At 29.5% G+C, this 5,197-nt stretch overlaps 1 pseudogene; it reads right to left on the minus strand.

The window, feature by feature from the left end:
- Positions 1-3,108: 3,108 nt before the first annotated feature.
- Positions 3,109-4,381, minus strand: LOC109341657 (annotated as a pseudogene).
- Between the last annotated feature and the right edge of the window lie 816 nt (positions 4,382-5,197).

Here is a 5,197-nt window from a genome sequence, read left to right on the forward strand (position 1 = left end):
TGTTGTGTTTGATGTTATTTGCAGGGGGAGAAAGGTTGTCATAATAGCTTCCGCGTATTATTAATCATTGCTTACCTAAGGGGGAGAAAAGTGCTTTTCAACTTTGAAGTCACAACCATTATGCAAATGTACAACATCATCAAGCTAACTCATCAAATATAACGTAAGATTTGATGTGGAGTTTGTCATCATCAAAAAGGGGGAGATTGAGAGTGCAAAGCGTCAAGGATTGCATTAGCAACGTTTGCCTATGTTTTAATGAGACAAGGAATTAGTTAAAGCTTGAAGATGACTCAACAATTAACATGTTGAGGGCTCAAGTGGTGTCTTATTAGACTTATGTTATAATTCCTTATTATCATTTCAGAAGTCTAAGATGATTGCCATAGATATCGAGTCTAGGTTAGGTAAACCTAGGTGTGAGTCTCAAAAGACTTAATAAAGTAATTAATCCACTAAAATGAGACATCATCTACATATATATGATAATTAGGTCCATTCATTTGAATACATTGATTTTATGCATTAAAGATATTATATTTTGGAAATCATGTATTGCATGAGCATATATCATATAAGTAGTTTACCATTTAATCATGTATTAAAAATACATTGGTTAATCGATTAACCCCATGGCTTAATCGATTAACGTGTATGTTTTTCTTTTGTTTCAACAGCATAACTAAAAAACCATTTTTGAGAGCCAAATTCTGTTTTGTATAAATATTGGCTAATTGCAGAAACGACTATGTAAGAAAAAGGAAAACGAAGAGTGAAAAACACAAGAGAATAGATATAGATCATCATTGTTAGAATCTATTAGAGAGTGTTGAATTAGGAGAAAGATTAGATCGTGCTAGAGCTTTAGTTTTTCATATTCCTATTGCATGATTCTTTGAAAAGCTTTCTTGCATCATTCTTGTGTTTCTTGAAAAAAAAAGATAGTTATTTAAAGATTGCATATTTTCATAAATCTCATGCATGAACATTTATATTAGACTAGGTCGTCTTGTGAGTTCTTGCTTAGGTTTTAGGCTTTGNTTTGATTTTTATTGTAATATTTGAGTATTAAGTACTCATTAGTAACTCAAAGCATTGTTAATTCAAGGATTGGGAAAATCCTAGCTGTGCTTAGGTAAGGTGTTCTTCACACAAAGACTTGGAGGTCTTGGGATAAAGAGCGATACCTTGGCTGGGGCCGAATCTCATAAGAAAAGTTTTCTTGGGAGGCGGTTTTGGGAAAGGTCAAACCAAGGGTGACGAAGTTCTTTAGGTTCCAAGAAGGAAGCGTTCAAGTTTTGTATTTGGAAGCGTGTATATAACGTACATTATGTTTCATAGTGAAAAAGGAAAATCTCTCAAATCAGATGGGAGGACTGGATGTAGTTTTGCAGTGGACAGCAAAACGAATCAGGATAAACTCTCTGTGCAATCTTTTATATCCCTTTCTCTTTTATATTTCAAGATGTTTTAATGCGTGTTTGGAGCTAATATTTTGCATACTTGTTCCTTGCTATGTTCTTGTTAATCTTGCACAAAAGTATATGTTGTATATCTGTTTGTATGTTTGTTAATAACTGTGCAAGTTGCTATTCTGATCATTCTGGTGCTGTTACTTGTTAATCGATTATGAACAGTGCTTAATCGATTAACTATGCCTTTTTCAGCAAGTGTGTTAAAACCAAAAAAGTGGAACTTGAGCTGCACCGCACCTATTCAACCCCCTTCTAGGTGTACTCCGCCACTGATACTTAACATCATATACAAACAAATGGGTAATAATAACTTTTTTAATAATCGCAAAATGATTAGAATTTTTTTATATTATTATTTTATTATAAAATGAAAATCAAAGGAATTATGCACATGTTTTTTAATGAATATCTTCATTATTAGACTAATAAATACTCAATAAGCTACTTAAAACTTTTTTATGCTCAAAGAAAACGAAAATTTGAGTGTGAAATATATTTCAACTGATATCTCATCTTTATTGAGCCAATAAATACTCAATTAAAACTTTTTATTAAAGGAGAAAAAATGGGGAAAGTTATTTAAAATGATATCCATATTATTGAGTTAATAATTTCTAAATTAAAATGTTTTTCTTTCTTTTTTAGTTTAATGGAAAGAAAAAGCAAAATATGAGGAAACATTATTTGAAATTATTAAAAGAGTCAGATATTTGATTTGAAATTAATATAGTTTTTTAATTTAACATTTCCTAATTATATTTTATTCCTATTAAATTATTGTAAAGAAAAAAAAACGAAAATGTATGAAAAAAGTATTTGAAATTGTTAAAATAGTGAAGTATATGAATTAAAATCTGAAATGAATATTAGTTTTTCAAGTCAAGCTCCCTTATTTATTTTTTATTATAATTTCTAATTATTTAAATTAGAAAATATTTTAGGAAAGAGAAATTTTTTGGGATTTTTGAGCTGAAAACATTTGTTTTCCAATACAATACTTAATTGTTTTAAAAATATCCTTATTAAATGAGTAGGGAAGGAAAGAATATGATTACATAAAATAATTAGTTTCATGACATTAGAAAAAAAGGATTTCTATAATCGAGGGTAATTCAGGAAAATACATCAAAATGTTAACAAATATAATAATATTTATTATATTAAATAATTTCCTTGTGAAACTACATAAAAATGACTTTTAAAATCGACCAGGAAAAAAATATAAATTTCATTATCGTTATCTCTCATTCTTTTAGATTACATGGTGCTCAAAAAAAATTTATTTTACTCAAGAATATTTTCGAGTTTGCGAAACCATTCATATCAACGAATATTTTTTATTCACAAAACTAGATATCGAGCTCTTGAAAATATGTTAATAAATATCATATTCTCAGTTCTATTATTTCTTATTCCTCTAACAACTACTTTCCAATTAAATATTGTTATTTTGTTATTAATTTTAATTTCATTCTAATTTATTCATTATTTCATATTTACATTATTCATTACTCAATGAAGATGCCATCATTCTTTCAACATTCTTGAGCAAGCTAAAGACATAATGTAATTATTTCAGACTTAATCGTAATTATTATTTTCAATCATGAGAAATACATAAGATATATTTTTCTTACTCCTTTAAACAATTGGCTTTTGCAAATGAAATTGTTCTCTCTTCAAGATCATATTCTATATTAAAAAATACTTGTAGTAAGTTGCCAATAATTGAGATTTTTTCAGTTGGGAGTATCGCAAAGCATGTCAAGTCACCTAGGGTCACAAATGTATTCAATGTATTCAACTTTAACTCATTGATAGAAGCATAAAAATATAGTCCGATGTTGGGGAAGTTTGTAATTGACCCATCCTTATAACATAAACGAAATGGTCGAATTGGATATCTTACTGCCACATTTTGATGACTAATAACTTCTAACACAGGAGCTTCAACCTTTTCATACCAACTTGATTTAAGGAAAGTGATTGTTGCCCCATAATCAATACTAATGTTACCAAAAGTACTTTCATTTGGCTTCACCACTTTTCAATTAACAGAGACACTATCAAGACTAAGATAGTAATAAGTTGATGGATTCAATGAAACCAAAGGGATAGTAACTACTCCTGTTCTATTTGTTTGTGTGTCAACCCCAAATTTCACTTTACTTGCACCTTGTACATAATAAAAAGGAAGAGAATTTGCATTTTCCAAATTCAGCACCATGTTGTGAAATGAATGACGAAGGTCCACCACCAAGACTAAATATTCATGCTGCTGTGGGTTTGAAATCCCCACTATTGTTATATCCACAACCAAATATAGTGTTGGGATATTTTATTATGCGACCATCATAGGAATTATTAAAACTAATTATATCAATAGCCACTTTTCCTCATGTTGAAGACTTGCTCACATAATCCACCTCATATCTGCATTCCTCTCCAATTCCACATGAATTTCTACGTACTTTCTTACACAAACTATTACCACAAGGTATCAAATGGAAAGTATAAGAGTTACTTGGATTAAAAATTGGTAACCTTTGCTTCTAGCACTTACAAGGCTGACATTGAATCCAGGTTAGATCACTACCGGTGTCAGCAATAGCAAGTCACCCTTTTGGTGGAGTACCTATATAGAATGGCATTAGGTAAGTCCTTTTGTTTGGAATTGTTGTGGTTTCATCACTATTTAGATCAATATTTAATGAGAAGCTTTCTGCTCGAGAAATGGAGTCAAAAGCTGCATTAATAAGGACATCTGATTGGGTCATTAAAAAGTTGTAGAAGGGTGATAAAGGTGAGTTTATATGAATAAGATCAATACTGAAACCATTAGATTCAGTTGAGGATACTATTGACAATTGGAATAAAATACCAACAAAGAGTGCAATTTTCTGCATGTTACTAGCGAGTGAGACTCCTCTTAAGTAATGGAGAGGCAAGAGACTTTTTCCTTTATATTTTAAGGGAAGAAGTGTAACATCATTACACATAAAAAGGATATAAGTGTCAACATATGTTACTTTTTGTTCACTTTTACACACTACTTGTCTCTCCATTAATGGAGATGAGTCTCACTCGTTACTAGCCTCAAAATACAAATGTATTCTCCAATATAGGTGGAAGGGGATTGCAAGGAACTTTAATATTTTATAATAATTTATAGGAAGGTTTAGTATATTCTCATTAACTAAAAGCATTAAAAGATTAATAAATGATAAATTCTTTCATGAGTTAAAATTGGCGAAAAAGACCAATGTGCATTTAAATCACTTCAGTAAAATTTTCCGATGATCTCAAACATTGTCATGAAGATTAGGAACTCATAAGGAAAATACTTTTCATTTAACATTACCTAATTTCTTTCGTGAAAATAAATGAGTCTTTTTGTGTGTGTATTTTCATATGGTCAAGCATTTATTTATGAGAGATTTGACACATGTTGAAAATAAAAAGTTTCCGTCCATTAATTCCACAATTAGAAACTTTATTATATATTTGAATTTTGAAAATTTGAAATCAAATCTGGAAATTATTTGTCTTTATGTTTAAAATTTGAATATTCGAATAGAGTATTATATTGTTTCCAAGACCACATAAGAAATATATTTTGCAGTAATAAATTATTTAATAATTGTTATAACGCTATAAAAATATTATAATACCCTCAAGTAAGGAAAGATAATTATTCGACCTTATAAAATTAAAAGTGGTCG

The sequence above is a fragment of the Lupinus angustifolius genome, unplaced genomic scaffold (genome assembly GCF_001865875.1).
Source record: "Lupinus angustifolius cultivar Tanjil unplaced genomic scaffold, LupAngTanjil_v1.0 Scaffold_555, whole genome shotgun sequence".
Classification (NCBI taxonomy): Eukaryota; Viridiplantae; Streptophyta; class Magnoliopsida; order Fabales; family Fabaceae; genus Lupinus; species Lupinus angustifolius.